General features: G+C 35.3%; 1 protein-coding gene across 2 annotated transcripts in view; it reads left to right on the top strand.

Annotated features, from left to right (window-relative positions):
- LOC133523954 (RING finger protein nhl-1) overlaps positions 1-17898 on the top strand; it is a 174216-nt gene that overhangs the window by 73380 nt on the left and 82938 nt on the right. For both annotated transcript variants that reach the window (XM_061859680.1, XM_061859683.1), the window contains exon 3: positions 6133-6215. The gene's annotated coding sequence lies outside the window, so the exon portion shown is untranslated. The remainder of the gene's footprint in view (positions 1-6132; positions 6216-17898) is intronic.

Genomic DNA, 17898 nt, shown 5'->3' with positions numbered 1-17898 from the left:
AAGATGAGGCATCAGTTTTTCTCAAATAAGCTTTTTTTATTGTTTGTACAGTCAGCGTCAAATACTTCGTAGCAGTCAAAGTAGCCAAATAGTTCGGTACACCATATATTTAGTATGGTGTACCGAACTATTTGGCCACTTTGACTGCTACGAAGTATTTGACGCTGACTGTACTTGTGATGTTTAGACAATAAACGTGTAATGCGAAATACCTGCACGTCAACACTCCGTTGTTAACTGTCACGGCGACAGATGGGTTGCAAAGCACGCGATAACAATCTGTATTTTATTTACCACCTTGTCATACAAATTACGGAATTAAAATACATATAACGGAAACTAGACGTCACAGTACTTCAAAATTGACAGATGTACCATCAGCCGTAAAAATGCCCTTCACAGCTCACTATACCTCGAACAAATACTTTAGAGCACCTGATAAATTATAATCATTTATTTTGTCTAAAATGATGTTCATGTTCATTTGCATTTGAGTAAACCGTTCGTTAAGATCTTAACATTAAAGATTGATTCAATATTGAGTTCATTCAGAATTCATGTTACGTTTGATTACTAAACGAATTATTTTGAGTGAATGGTAATGTTTTGATTCATCTGCTTCCATCTTTGGTTATCTATAGAAAATTAACTACCGGAAAATTAATACAAATACGTTTATTTCATTACTTTTTATAGCAGTTCATAGGTACAAATATTAGGTAAGTAAGTATTTATCTCAACAATGTGCAACTATTTGATTGTGTAAGTAATCAAAAAAGTGCGGGTAGAGCTTGCTGGATTTAAACCCGCCCTTGGTTAGCTAATTGAAGAGGGATCGGTATTATTTAACGAATTATACAATTGACATACAAAATGAGAACATTAGGTAACAGTAACAGTAGGTAACAAGAGTTTTTACGGGGTAATTAACACTGAAACAGAATAATATAAATAAATAAAGTATACGTACATAAATATAAATAAAATATATACAATTTTTTAAGCCTAGATTTGAACTATTGTATACATTAGTCTCGCGAACAGGTGGAGGGATATCATTCCAACACTTAGTGGCGGCGTAGCGGAATGACCCTCTTGAATTGTCAGGGTTTGAATAAAATTATTTAGAAGTGTAAATGTCTCTAAGTGTTAGAATTAAAGATAATATAGTTTATCAAATTATCCTTAGAGATGTATAGGGTCTCCAAAAGTCAGAAAAATATTATTAACAGAAAAAATCAAACGAGAACCGAATGAGTCAAAGTTACTAAGTATAATAGCCCGTATTAGCTTAAACAGACCCGTCTCCACGAACAACACCCGTTCACCCACCATTCATATCTCCAGTCATTTCAGCTACTCTACATATATAAATCAAAGCAATAGGTACATTCTTATCGAGGATAGTAATTTACTAGAAAATAACAAGCTCAAAATAAAACATCCATTTTACGACGCGCCACTAAAACGTCTCAAATACAACCCCAGCCCCCGGCTGAAAGGTTTACGTCGTACGCTCATACGTTGATAAGCGTTATCAGTGATGAACGGCCTTCGTCGGCCCCTATGGCTCGAGTGTAGTTTTTGCTGTAACTGAAATGTGTAATCCTAATATTCATTTTTTTTTCTCAGTGGCCTTTTTTTTTAAATAAATAAGTTTTAGGATTTTTATGGGAATAACTATTAGCAGTCCTGGCCTAAGTAATAGTCACTCTGCTTACAAAGCTAGATGTCCTGGGTTGTAATCCCAGCGAGCGCATTTATTCCTGTGCATATTTTAGCCTTAGATTTTAGAGGGTATATATTTCCCACATGATTTTGAACTTTATTTCAAAGTGATAGCGGTCAATATTGCATAAATCCTGAGACCTTTATGCCTTAAAAAGAGTTAACAAGTTACCGTCAAACAAATTTTTTGATAAATACTTTTATTGCCGACTGTACTTTCTCTCCAACTATCAAGTACTACTTTAGATCTTTCAAATAAGCCTAAATACAATTTGATAACGATTTTCCATCGAAGAGTTCCTTTAGGTACCTTCCGAGTGCATCATCATTCATCAGATCAGCTTCATGTTAGCATATTATTGAATTGACATCAGAAATACGGAAGTATGCCAAATTTCAGCTCAATCAAACACCGGGAAGTGGTTCAAATTTACGTTAGAAGAAAATTTAAGTTCTTTTATGATTTAAAGCACTTACAGAAATATATACGAGTATATATATATACATGGTCCTCCTTTCGGCCTGCTTATATATATATAAATATATACGGTGAAGCTAAATAAAAGTGAGTAAAAATATCAGACCTACGCAAGTGATTCGCTGTTGGTCGTTTCCCGTAGCAGTCTACGAACGAGCTTATGTTCCTATTTAAGGTACTCTTCGGATTCAGACGGTACCAGCTTTACTGCTGCAGTAAAAATCGATGTTGCTGGCCAGATTTTTACTAACCGAAGCGTTAGTGAAGGTTAGTTTTGATTCTGGCAATTAATTTCGTATGTCCGGATGATTTCCTCTACCAGGTCGCGATTCTCAATCGATTCTCATGAAATTTTGTAACCAGATTCCATGATCAAATATATTTTTTGTTGATCCAGATTTTGAAAATTATTCCAAGTGCGGAAATTGGCATAAAGGACTTAAGCGTCAATAGTGTCTATGGCGCTTAAGATCATTTTGAGTTCACTCTGATAATGAATCAATGAACTATGTGTTTTTCACTCTTACATTTTCTAAGCTTATCGTGGGGTCTAAAGCTGTAGTGTAGTTTTATTTCATGACTACTTATCGCGGCAATTGAAAACAATGTCGCCGACGACCAGTCTGCCCTAGTGGATGGTCCTGCCTATGAACCCGATGGTCGTAGGTTCGAATCCCGGTAAGGGCATTTATTTTATTTGCGTGATGAGCACAGAGCACAGATATTTGTTCCTCAGTTATGGATGTTTTCTATGTATTTAAGTATTTGTATATTACATATCGTTGTCTGAGTACCCACAACACAAGCCTTCTTTGCTTATCGTTGGACTCAGTCAATTTACGCAAAAAATGTCCCTATAATATTTATTTATTATTTATCATTATTCTCTTTATTTATTGAATATATCTTAGATTAGGATTTTTTTATAATATGTATATTAAAAGTAAAATATAAAAACACAAAACAATAAAAAAATATATAAAAACATTATAAAAAACATAACCTAGGGTGCCGCCAGCAGCGGGGCAGGGCCCGAGCTGTCGATGGCCAGGGCTGCAGAGAGAGAAACCGACGCACTATACTTATTATTATTATTTATAATTCCCTTTATTTATAATATTATTAATAAGAAATAAAACTGAGATTTTTAACTAAAAATATTCCTACTCAGCGGGCGTTGCTAATACTCGTATATTTAAATTAAATTTGAATTTAAATTAGATTTGCGAGAATACAGTCACTTTACTATCTTCTGGAAGCTGTCGCCTGCAAAAACTTTAGCCATGTGTGAAATTTTTCTGCATACATCGGGTAGATGCCCAAGTTTCATTAAAGTTACCTATTTTATTGTTTAAATTTACGATTACATAGTGTTTTATTGTATATATCAGCTGCGTAAGCAGATAATGTAGATTAAAAAGCTGTACACTGTTAAAATGACGCGAGCATTATAAGGGATGCACACGTGTTGGAGATAAAATTTTATTGATAAGACATAAATATTCTTAATTGTGGACTGTCTTTCCCAATAATTGTCTCGGCGAGATAGCATATTTAGCGTTTAGTCTTCTTGCTGTCTGTTTTTAATGTTTAATTGTATTATGTACCGTCAGATTAATATACTTATATGTAATTTTTTTATTTCTTTAAATTATACGTGAACTACCTGCTTTCAAATTTTAAGATACGTTCGAACTTTAAACGTTTGCTAAAATTACAATATATATTAGATATGTCAGTGTCAAAAGTGACGTTTCTTCAATCAAAAACGTCACTTTTAATACTAAGATATCCAATGCTGAGCCAGCGCCTATTCTCTGCCACGACACATAGTTTTGTATTTCTATTGCTTCAAGAATTGTAAACTAGTTTTTAAGAATAATTCTAAGCTGCATGTTCTTCTTATTGTCTATACCTACCTACCATGTATGTTGTGGAAACGAATAAAGTTTTATCTATCTATCTATCAATCCACATCGTATCATTACGAAATTTTTGACTAATCGGGACGATAGTCTAGTTTTTTTCCGATCTACCTTTCAAACTACATTTTTTTACTGAAGCCATCCCTAACTGGCTCCCAGCCAACAGCTGGGAACACAGATACGAGATACGACAAAAGAATAAAGCCAGTTTTACAACGTTGCTTTTGCCTGATAACACAGACGAGTATATTTTATAGACTGGCAGTTGCTATAAAAAGTGAGATACTTCGTCATGGCATGATAAACTAGCTATCTACGACTTTGTGTCATAGTGCTTTGCTGGCAACATTGGGTTCTTTCAAGCTTTATTTTATACTACTTCGGTGGCAAAGAAGCATACGGCCCGCCTGATGGTAAGCAGTCTCCGTAGCCTATGTACACCTGCAATTCCAGAGGAGCTACATGCGTGTTTGCCGACCCTGACACACCACACCCGTGTTGAGCTCTACCCACCTTACTCACCAGCAGGACGTTATACTATGAGCAGGATCTAGTGTTACTTGGCTGCAGCTTTCTGTCAGGTGGAGGTACTTCCCCAGTTGGACTCTGCTCTAGATCTGGAATGACATCCGATGTGCTGTGCCCTACCCCACAAAGCGAAATGACATTCACAGTGCCCATGCCTCTCTTTTGGGCGCAGTTTAAGGATATACCCGGGTCCTGCCTACACACCACTACAATAATAATAAGTAAAATTTAAAACTGCAATTAGTATGCATGCAACAGAGTTCTGCAGATCCTAATATAATAATATCCTGTATTTTTATAGTGTAAACTGAATAGCAAAGATAACAAAACAATTCATAAAATTAATTCAACCTAAGGTATTGACTCTGACCACGCTAATTTTGCAAAAACATGACACTAAAAATGCATACGTACCTACCTATAAACTCCATACTTCACTCAGCCCTTAGCGTAAAAACTTAACGTGATTCGACTCTGAAGTCTGAAGGTATTACGGTGTGAAGCCCTTCAAAACCTAGATAAAGCTCTGAATCCTTACTCGGTGACGCGTAACGGCGTTACAACGCTTTCTCCAACACATGACAAAGGACGCGACGGTATAAGCCAATGGACAGTCTATATTTTCAACCTGTCTATTGTTTTGTTGCGCACTTTTATCCTGAATGTACTGGGATTATCTATGACATTGTTAAAGTTAGCTTCAGAAGCCTGTTTTGTACTTTTAATGATAGAATACAGTTCATAATGAAGTAGTTCTCTTTGTTGCAATTAGATTAACAGGATTTTCAACTCAGTATTATATTATTATAGGACATTATTACACAAATTGACTAAGTCCCACAGTAAGCTCAATAAGGCTTGTGTTGAGGGTACTTAGACAACAATATATATATATATATTTATAAATACTTAAATACATAGAAAACACCCATGACTCATGAACAAATATCCATGCTCATCACACGAATAAATGCCCTTACCAGGATTTGAACCCGGGACCATCAGCTTCGTAGGCAGGGTCACTACCCACTAGGCCAAACCGGTCGTCATCTCAGTATAAACAAACGACCAAAAGGCGTATTAAGATAGTAGAAACAGGTTATAAATTCGATCTCAATTTGTTATAAATATGATATGTCAGTGTTTAAAGTGATATTTCTTCATCCTGAAACATGACTTTTGACACTGAAATGATCATATGTATAACAATCCAAGTTAAATTTATAACATACTTGTCTGAAAAAAATCTTTCTCCGAAACCACGGCGACAATGATTTCCGAAACGAAACATCGGAGGTAATATTTAAGCTTAAGTATACGCGGTTAAGTCTTTTTAAAGTAAATAATCAAACATACTGTCCCTGCTATCTACATCCGGCCACATAAAACACAAAAACTCACTAGAAATTTGTGTATTTTCCTCAACCCAAATCAAACAAAATGTTTTGAAATATTTTCTTCCCTCAATTCCAGGTGGCGAATACCGCGGGCCAGCAGGGGTTCTCCAAGGGGAGTCGCGGGCCCGCCGCTCCGGCCGGGCCCGCCCTGAGCAGCCCGTAAGTTTTTAACGTTGACTTTTTAAGGTATTGGCGAGATAAAAGAATCATATTAACTTTATGATTCGATCGAAAAGGTCTCATAATATTAGAATTTTTTGTTAAAAATACATAGTACGTTAAAAAGACCAAAGCCAGTCTAAGACAAGTCTGCAACGATTTTAATAGCACATCCAGTGCAAGTGTTATTTTGAATATCAAACTTCTATGAAATTATGACGTATAAATAACACTTGCACTCCGTGTGCTATCAAAATTTCAAAATCAAATTTAGCTATTTAAATAAATCGTAGGAATTTTCATACAAATCTGCGGTGGAAGCATGGTTCCATTTTCATTTGTCACTATGCCCGTCACTTTCGCGTTTACATACTTGTTAGAACCTGACAAGCATGGTGCCAAATGATAATAGCCGACCATCTTAGCCCTACAGCTGATTATAGTTCGTGTCATCCACAATGACGCGCAGATTCGTCAAATCTAACCTTTAATAACGTGACAATAAGAGTCAAGACATGCGTTGTCGTAAATGACACGATCTATGCGTAATAACTTCACCCATAACTTACCCCATTTAAAAGAAATAGATTAATAAATATTATAGGACATTATTACACAAATTGACTTAAGTCCCACAGTAAGCTCAATAAGGCTTGCGTTGAGGGTACTTAGACAACGATGTATATAATATATAAATATTTATAAATACATAAATACATAGAAAACACCCGTGAACAAATATCCGTGCTGATCACACGAATAAATGCCCTTAGCAGGATTTATTTTTTATTTTATTTTATTATGGCAACAAACAGTCATTACATCAAAAGATACAATTTAAAGAGAAATTTGTTTCAAGTAATATTATGGAAACATTATAGGAGTTAATACTAGGTGGTGAAGATAGATTCATCGTGCAACCCAACAGATAGGCTTACAATTAAATTGAATAATCTATTACTTTATTTAATTTATTATTTATTGGAAACCTTCCGCTGTCAGTTAAGTTGTCGACGAAATCCGGCTAACAGTTTAATTAACAGATTAACAGATTTGAACTCGGGACCATCGGCTTCATAGGCAGGGTTACTAGCACTAGGTCAGACATGTCGTCTTTTTACTACAAAATCCTAAAGTTACCCATTAAACCCATTGTCCAACAAAAACTTACATAACTAGAAACATTTCTTTTAAATAAAATAACCCATTTCACTTGTCGCCGTTTGCCGCTGACAATAAATCCTACCCAACCATAAAGTATTTTCTTTCTTTTTTTCAAACCTCACTTGAATACAATTCTAAAGAGTTTGCGAGAACAAAAGGTTTTTATGTTTTTTTTTTTACTTTTAAAATACTTTAACAGCGCAAATGATTCACGATTATTGAGTATTTTTCTAAATTAAAACGTTTGTGTGTTGTTATCGTTATTTTTTCAATTATTTTGACGTTTTCATATATATTCTATAAACAGTTATTATAAAGATGGATTAAAGTTTTCTATAACCGAATTCTTAGTCCATTATCCAAGTACTTCAGTTTCAGCATAACTTAAAACTAAATTCAGTATTGTCTTAAAATTTACTATTCATCTGCAAAATTCACGTACATTTTCATATTCATCAAAGATATTCATATACATGACTAACTGCCCGATTCAAACTTTAAGGTACTAGGTAAACTAGATATGATATGGATCGGACATGTAACTTTTGATTCCTAAGCTAAAAAGCTCACAATACCGCCCCTGAGCACGATGTAGACAACTGGTTACAGTTTGATCTTATTTTGAAGATCGCTTGAGCTGTGTACGGACACAACACTATGAGTAGGGTCTAGAGTTATTTGGCTGCGGTTTTGAAAGTCATCTCAGATGCGCGCTAATCACGACGATCATCAAGGTCGTGTCAAAACCACTTCGAATCCATTTCAAATCTTTAAATTAAAATCGGCCTCCTGGTGCCTAAAACTCAAATTACCGCCCAGGAAAGCAATAAACAAAATGAGAGTAGTAAAAAATGTGGCCTGAACGTGTTGCTAGGGGCCTCGCGGCTAACTCCGATTCGCACCTCAGGTGTGGAACGAGGCGCTTTTATAGGGCTTGGCTTGTAGCGAATTTATTATCTTTTATACTGGGTTTGAATAAAGGTTATACAATCAAATAAGGTTAGCGTATCTTCTGAAAGCAAAGGTAGAAATATCTGGAAATGGAAAACCTTTTGAAATTGCTCCCTTCCTTTCCCTATTAGCAAAGAGAATTTGGAATAGAGGTATTTTGTAGCCACAGTAAATTTACTGTCGTCTTTCGATACATGGTTAAAACTTTTAGAACGCTATTTGACTTTGATCCTTATACTTTCACTGATATGTGGTAAATTTGTTAAATATTAAACAGTGGCGCCATCTATAATCATCAAAGGCGACACCCAGTAAGATGACGCCACTTGATATTTACCAAATTTAATCATGTTAATGATTAAGTTTTAATCATTTGTCGAGAGATGGCAGTAAATTTACTGTGGCTACAAAGTTTTATTTGACAATCCACCTCTATTTCATACCCCCTTTGCTATTAAACCCCTGAAATAGTGAGAGCATCAGACTCAACCTCTGAGCAAAAAACGAATCCGTTCTGTGGACATACATAACTAACGAAAGATGCTTTTGTAGGAGTATGATTTCACTTGTAATCTTTACTTGGAATATGATGGGTTTATACCTCGGTAAATAATATCTTTATTTATTTATATATTAATTATGTAGTTATAAAATTCGTCTGTGTGGAATGACGTACATGATTGATTAAGTGTCTCCTATTATATACGTCGAGCCCCAGATTATCTCTATACTAAATTTCATCTAAAACGGTTCAGCGGTTTAAGCCTGAAGGAGAATCCGACAGACAAAGGTACATTTAATTAAAAATATTACGTAAGGCTAGACATTAGAGTATCTTCTCTAAACAGTAAAAATAATGTCTGAAAAATGTTGAACTAATCAAAAATTAAAAGAACAATCTTTTTAAATTGCCTCCAGACGCCAGAATTAGTTACCCTCTGAGCAAAACAAAAATGTTTAGCAAAAACTGAGCAAAAACAATCCCCTATACCTACCGCTGTATGGTGTAGTATATTTTTTGAACAAACTTAGGTACGATTTTTATCAATTAATAATGTTCACAGGAAAAAAAGTAAATCCAATGAAACATTCAATGATACGTTCCACAAAAAGTTTTTCGCTCAACAAAAGGACTTCCGTAAATTATGCGACTGGGCCAGCAATGTTGCGTGAAGATTCATTGCAGGCGTCTGCAATTTAGAAGCACGGAAGTTTTTGTGAAAACGAAAAGCACAATAATGAAATCTGTGGCACACTGATGTTTGAACTTTTACGTTTTGCTCCTTATAAGATATTAAGGGATATATACTTATAATATTTAAAATAATCTCACTAGACTAATATAGTACTCATTTATTGCATGATTTAAGCTTGTATAACTTAAGATGGGGCGTAAAACTTGCGATGGAAGATAAGATAAGATACATTTCACGGTCAATAATTTGTGTAACAAGTTACAACATGTTATGATTGTTATGAAATAAATATAAAGATCAAAAATTTGCCCATTTCGAGCGTACAATATATATATTTTATATTACTTAATTTCATTACTAAGAGATAAAATAAAGACAGCTGTTTTTAGTAACAAAAATAACCATTTAAATCATATTTTAATAACAAAATTTCTGTGAGATACAGACATATTAAACATGTTAAAAGTCATCATCATCATATGTTAAGAATCATCGGGCACGGAGGGCTGCAGCCCGCAGTCTGCGCCTGTCCGTCAAAGTAAGCTCCTGACGACACTCATCGGTACGGAGTGAAACATGTCGAGCGTTTTCAACTTTAAATACTTGAGTGACCCGTTTTAACATATTTAATACATTTAAATCATAATTACTTTTATACGGAGCCTATATTTTAATTAAGAACTCTTCAAACAAAAACGTCACTTTTGACACTGACATATCCGATCCCTATCGTATCTAGACCTAATACTTAATATATCTTAAAGTTTGAATCGGATTGTTGAATTCGATTTTAATTGCAGTCCTGTTTTCATCCCAACTTTCACACTCGTACACAACTTTCAAAGCAGCTACCAATTTAGCCGTAGCTTAATAAGTTACTTAGTTAATCTATTAAGTTAGACGTAAGCGTTAGAGCGCCAGCAATTCAATTAACAAATAACTTTAAAGCGTGTCAATTAGAGGCCTGGAATGTGTCCAAAACATTAAATTCATATAGGATGTAACTGGGAAACTTAGCTGAATGTGCGAGGCTTTCCTTTGTGCACTAATTCGTTTTAAACTCGGCCTTAATCTGGCCACACAAAAGTTCTGCGTATAATTTATCACGTTTGCCTTCAGCTTTGGCTTTCTAATATTTATTTCTTTTAGACATTTTTTAATTCATTGAATAAACAAGCAAGTTACAGTATAGATTTTAATAAAAGACCCATGTAGGCAAAACCTTGAGGAGATTTGTCTGCCGATGGGGAGTAAAAAAAAAACAATATAGTCATATATCTTCTTCTATATTCCGATTTATTCTGTTACTAATAACAAAGACATATGAAAGCTAAAGACAGAGCTCGAGACTGGATTCGATCGACGTTTTTGATTTCGCTTTTCACGCTTGCATAGTTACTTTATATTGTAGTTAAGTTTATTCTAACTTTAGAATCGATGGTTTTTATTTATTTGCTTTTTATGAACTTCTTTTATACTTTTGAATCTATTAAATTAAACATGGAATTCGGCAATTTACGTAGAGGTAAACACAGTTAAACAACTTCCACACAACCTCATATAGCCGAAATAAATGCTGTATAAAAACCTTTGAAATCCTATCTATATAAAAACTTTTGTTATTCTTCGGGGAAATATTTTAGAAACACACAATCAAACATTAATTCATATTTACTGAAATCCGTGAATAGTATTCGTAATAGATTTAACCAATACTACTTAAGGATTCCTTCGTTTACGAGTATATTCCGCTTTAAAAATAAAATTTTATGATCAGTCTCGGACATTTTCAATTTTAGACTGTCTAATAAAGCGAGGTAACGAAAACATGTTTTCATCGGTTTTCCTAAGGGTTGAAAAATATGCATTGTTTTAGCTTTCTTCGATAAATTTTACTGAGACAATGAGCGAGCAGCGTTTTGTCTGTGTAAAATTAAAACCACTGGGTCTGACTTCTGAATGGTCGCTGTCTCAAATTTGCATAGTGATTAAAATAAGACGGTAAAAAGGTTTTCATAACGAAAACCTGCAGGTTAGTGTGATTCGGAAAATGGAAGGTAAATCAAAATGAATATTTGGATACAATATTTATGTAAATATAACCGACGACCGGTTTGGCCTAGTGGGTAGTGACCCTGCCTACGAAGCTGATGGTCCCGGGTTCAAATCCTGGTAAGGGCATATATTTGTGTGATGAGCATTGATATTTGTTCCTGAGTCATGGGTGTTTTCTAAGTATTTAAGTATTTATAGATATTTATATATTATATATATCGTAAGTACCCTCAACACAAGCCTTATTGAGCTTACTGTGGGACTTAGTCAATTTGTGTAATAATGTCCTATAATATTTATTTATTTATTTAAATATAATAACATATTGTATAATGGCTTTTGTTAGATTATAAATATTATACAATCAAAAACATTTTTTTGTATGGAATTGCAGTCCTAACCTAACCTAACCCACTTTTTCCTATATATTCCTTTGTGTGGGGTCAGAGTTTTGTCACTAGAAGATATATGTTTTAGAGGATGTATGATTAGGCCAAGTGTAATCATACCCTATAACCGTTGTACCAAGAATAACATTATGTATGTCGTTAATTAAGTAATATAGTAGTTTTAATTCAGCTAAAGCTTGTCTGAAAGAGATCGCTTTTTAGCGATAAGACCGCCTGTTGTTTACCTCTTCTTTATGTGTTGTGTTATTTGTATTGTTTCTGTATTGAGGTGTGCAATAAAGAGTATTTGTATTGTATTGTAATAGTACGCCTTTTATTACGTTATTCAAAATGACGATATATTTATAATATATGAAAAGTAATTATAAAAAATCGGCCATAGAATGTCGGGCCATATTCAGTGTGGGGTTTCGTAGTTACCATTCTGTCGGAACAGGCCAAACGAGGGCTATTAATTAGTAAGTATCATGTACATTACAAGCATAAGGGAGTACCGTCGCAGCGCTTTGTAAGTACGTCTTTTTATGTACAAGAGATTTTTTTAAATAACTCAAAAACGGCGAAACCGATTATGTTCGCTATAGTTTTTCATTTAAAGTATTTGCTAAACTTTTGTTTCACGATTTTTTTCATATTTTTTGGATCCATGGTTCAAAAGTTAGAGGGGGGACACATTTTTTTTTTCGGAGCGATTATTACCAAAACAATACACTTTTTCAAGAAATGATTGTTAGAGACCCATATTCGTTTTAAAAGACCTATCCAACGGTACCCCACACTATTGGGTCAAATAAGAAAAAAAAACAAAAAATGTTATTTTGTATTTACCCTAAAAAAAGTTAACAGTTTTAAATGATTCACGGTTAGTTTCACTACACTTAAATCGACCGGGATATAAACCGTGATTAACTATTATATTATTTTTATTGAACGTTACCCGTGAACAAGATGCATGTAACTGCGTCGAAATATCGGGAGCTCAATAAAATCAATATAAAAGGTAATTAAAAAAAGTATTTTAAGTTTTTATTTTGCCGTTCTGTTGCCATGCATGATTTATGTATCCATGCCACATTGCACCTTTCTAGCTCTAACGATCACGGAACAAAGCCGAGGACGGACGGACAGACGTGTGTAAAGTGTGTTGCTGCTAGTATACGGTCCAAAATATTAATAATATTAATGTTAATGTTATTATTATTTATGTTTTTGTTTTTATTATTGTATCTCCTTGGATTTCACGGGCCTATAAATCCCGGTCTTTTGATAGGCTTGCGTGGGGATATAGATCCAACACGTAGAGGCCTCTTGGAGAGCTTTAATGTCATGTAGAACGCCTGCTGGAACCCGTTCACGGGCGCAACAATAGACACCTATGAACCGGTCTCAACAGGCATTGGGACTATTGTAGTAAAGTGAACAGTATAACGGTCTATGGATTAAAGTTTGGGAGGACAATGAGACTGGGTTATTGCAAAGACGTCCGGACACCTGCCATAACAATGTTTTCACTAGTTATCGAGGCAGGCGGTGACTCGCCGCCCACTAGATGGGCCCCTGAAAATGCCGTCGTGAAGACGACCAGGAGCAACACCGGTGTGAGCGGCTCAGGGGTGTCGAGAGGTGTACGCCGCTTTCTACCCAGTGGCTGATAACAGCCAACTCGCGTCTTATGCAAGTTTTCACTTCCACCCCCGGAGCATATAGCTCTAACGATTCCTCTCTGGACGGCCAATGAAGGCAAGCCAGAGCTGAGAGTCCTGCGGGTCCCCCTGGGGTCCACTCCGACCGACGAAGACACGCCGGAGACGGAGACCCTGACTGACTCTCGGGAACACTCGGGTCCGTGGGGTCGTTACACCCCAACAGCTCGCCACAAGCTGCCCTGCATATTAATGTTATTATTATTTATGTTTTTTGTTTTTTTTTTTTGTTTGTTTTTTTTTTGTAACATATGGACCCTGTGTAACAGTGTTGTCTGAAATAAATGATTTTTATTTTTTTATTATTAATATTAGGGACCTATATCCTAAATTAGAACCGATGCCTTTTAAAAAGGGAGCGATCCTTGTAAATGGAATACATTATATGGCTTTAGTCGACATTCGATTAGCATGAGGATGATTAATACGACTCTTCGCTTCTTCAATATTTTATTATGAAAATTTAAAATTAATAAACGTGTTATAAAATTGTATGTGTGACATAAAGTGAATATTATGAATATTATGATTACGCATTACCTACAACAGGGAACAACTAGTTAATAAGAGTAAATGAAGTTACATAAAACAGTTTTCTAACTCAATAAATGTGAAAGGGAACTCAAATTTCATTTTGCAAAAGTATTTGATTCACCAATTGATTTATTTAATTATTTTTATGCATAGCGCGCCTTAAGACAAAATGACTTTATTTATAAACACGCAACAAGCCTGAATCATCTAATAATGGTTTATCTTATTGTTTATATTATGATCTTTCATTTTGGCTTGTGTATTAGTAGGAAAGGGATAAAACATAAATTAAAGCGCACAGTTGTTGTATGTGAGTGATATTTTATAGAATAAATTATAATAATAATTCAGCCTATATACGTCCCACTGCTGGCACAGGCCTCCTCTCATGTGCGAGAGGGCTCGGGCTATAGTCCCCCTCGCTAGCCAAATCCGTATTGGGGACTTCACATACAATACACCTTTGAATTTCTTCGCAGATGTATGCAGGTTTCCTCACGATGTTTTCCTTCACCGAAAAGCTAGTGGTAAATATCAAATGATATTTCGTACATAAGTTCCGAAAATCTCATTGGTACGAGCCAAGATTTGAACCCGCGACCTCCAGATTGAAAGTCGGACGCCATATCCACTCGGCCACCACCATCTAAAACCGATAGAATAAATTAATAAAAAAAAATATGCGATAAATGCAGCGTCAAATGCGATGCGCTTACCGCACGCCCATTTTAAATCAGATAATCTAATGACCGTATATTGTTGAAAGCAGCGGTAAGCGTATTGTCATTTTCCCTACATTCTGTGATCGCATGCGTTCAACGCTGCGTCTATCCCAAAAACACTTAACTCATGTAAAGGTATAAACTTTTATGAATAAAGGAGAAAAAAAATTGACCATTAAATAACCATGTATATAAAATAGAAAACCTTTAATACGTATCCTAATGAAATAGACCAACGAATCGACGAGTTTTTTCGCAAAAAGTTTCACAAGCTAGATTTAATGCTCCTATCCCAGTTTTTACCCTGCAGGCAAGTCATGGGAAACACTAGTGTACTTGGAGACACTTTTTAAATGATAAATATATATATATCTACGTGATTATAACACATCTTTGATAAACGTTTACTATAGAATCAACTCTAAAATCCAGGGATCAGAACCGGTTTTTTGCAAAAACATCGAAATAACCATATATTTCGATTAATTTTATACTCAAAATGTAGGACTCAGTTGTGTTTTTAGATAACGATTTCGTATTATTAGATTGCCCGATTAGGAATGAAATAATTAACAAAGAACGAAAAAATACCGTTTTCGTTCCCATACAAAAAATACCGGTTTCCGATCCCTGCTAAAATCACACAAAGAATACAATTATGTATATTTAACTTTATACAAAAACACGTTGACAACATTTTTCAAGAATATATGTATATCTTACACGTCTTTTACAAAATATCATTAAAAACCAAAGAATGCTCGTGTTGAGGATGCGTACTTTCACTAGGCTCACTAGATTTAACACAGTCGATGTTGCGCCTGGAGGGCTGCGGCTGCGTCCCAGCCTCCCGGCTGGGGACCTCCTCGGCCGCTTGTCTTGACGTTGCTGCTACAGCCTCTCGTTGCGACTGCATCCTTCGCCAGCCGAGGAAAAGGATTATTATCGCTCCAACTCTTCGGTCATCGCGTTTTTACACTCTTTATACAGCAGCTCGCTTACAGCTCGCGCGCACAATATCGCCTCGTGTGTAATGACCAACTTAGCACACTTGTAACATAATGTACTATTAATTATGTACAGTAAAAAAACCTCATCAACATATTTTTGGACAATCAAATCACTTTGACTTTGATGTCGATCGCTTCAGCATAATATAATCTACGTTTATAGGTTTTGCTTTTTTGAAATAAAAAATAATAATAATAATAATTTAGCCTATATACGTCCCACTGCTGGGCACAGGCCTCCTCTCATGCGCGAGAGGGCTCGGGCTATAGTCCCCACGCTAGCCCAATGCGGATTGGGGACTTCACATACACCTTTGAATTTCTTCGCAGATGCATGCAGGTTTCCTCACGATGTTTTTCCTTCACCGGAAAGCTAGTGGTAAATATCAAATGATATTTCGTACATAAGTTCCGAAAAACTCATTGGTACGAGCCGGGGTTTGAACCCGCGACCTCCGGATTGAAAGTCGGACGTCATATCCACTCAGCTACCACCGCTTATTTTTTTTTTAAAAAAAAGGAAAACTTATTAACCTAGTTTTTGGAATAACCTGTATAATATTATATCACCCACAAAATTTCACCCTGTTTTATACTCACACCTACCGCTCTTAATTTCTGAAGCCTGTCACTGTCAGGCAAATTTAATTAATAGCGAGAACTTCCGAAATTGATGGGAATTGTTCATGCTTATGCCTTGGCATTTAAGAGCCTACAAACCAATTCGAACGTTTACTGATATCAGACAAATATTTAACTGATGTCATTCAGTTATCTTGCATTCCTCATGTTGACTGTACAGTCAGCATCAAAAGTAGCGGATGAAACAACGCGCCAAAAGTATCTGATATTCCGGATAAATTTTCTAAATGTAGGTAAATCTCTAAAAATTTACGTCCTAAAGTATATCTTTTACAGTCTAAATTGTTCTACATATAGAACCATCACTTTTTGTCAAGCTGTTACAGAAAGGTAGATACTTTTGAAGCGTTGTTTGATCCGCTACTTTTCATGCTGACTGTACATGTATTGGCACAAGCTAGACACACTCTTCTTCTTCTTCCTGCCCTCATCCCAGTTTATCTGGGGTCGGGCCTCCTTGTGCATCGGCGCCAGGAAAATCTATCCTGGGTTGTCTTTGGTGTAAGTTTCTGGGCTTTTAAATCCTTCTCCAGAGTTGACCACCAGGTCGTCTGCTTCTTCCTCTAGTTTGTGTGATGTTGAGCACAGTTTTCATGGAGTAGCTGTCATCTCTGTACATAATGTGACCATACCAGCGGAGTCTACTTCCTCTCAGTTCGCGGGCGAGACCAAGATAACTAAATAACATGATTCAAGTATCATTTTAATGTCAATGTGCGTTCGAATCGGCCTGTAAGGTTTTGGGTAATTTTAGAGGGCAGTTTAGGGAACTAGGGTTACAATAGTCGTAGAAGGGAAAACTTTGATAATAATGTTGGTGTGATCTAAGATATTGTAAATAACTAAGTTCCTTGAAGACAGGATGAGGATTTAGGAAGGTTTGTAACTATTAGTGTGGAATAGTCAACTTAAGGAATTTTAATTGTTTTATTAAATATTTTCATTTGTGTTTTCTTAAGTGGTCACACTAATTATTAAATGATGTAAATGTAGCCATTTTTTCTTTATTATATTTATGATATTTTTTTAGGTTATGTAATAAGTATAAGCTACAAATGACAAATAAAATAATCGCGTGTAATAAGTAATAGGAATGTAAAATAAGCTTAAATATAATATACAGCTTATCTAGCGGCAGATTTCAAATTTCAAAATTTGATTGTAAAATACTAAAAGGCATAAACCAAAACTATTAATTTTAATAAAAAGAATATGTCTTTTTTTAAATATAACATTTTCTAAATGTCGAGTTTCGCTGTGTATGTGTCAGCGGCCGATAGTAAAATCAGGCCAATC

Source organism: Cydia pomonella, chromosome 13 (assembly GCF_033807575.1).
Source record: "Cydia pomonella isolate Wapato2018A chromosome 13, ilCydPomo1, whole genome shotgun sequence".
Classification (NCBI taxonomy): Eukaryota; Metazoa; Arthropoda; class Insecta; order Lepidoptera; family Tortricidae; genus Cydia; species Cydia pomonella.
Note: the sequence above shows the minus strand (reverse complement) of the source record. Positions and strands in the feature narration are given on the sequence as shown.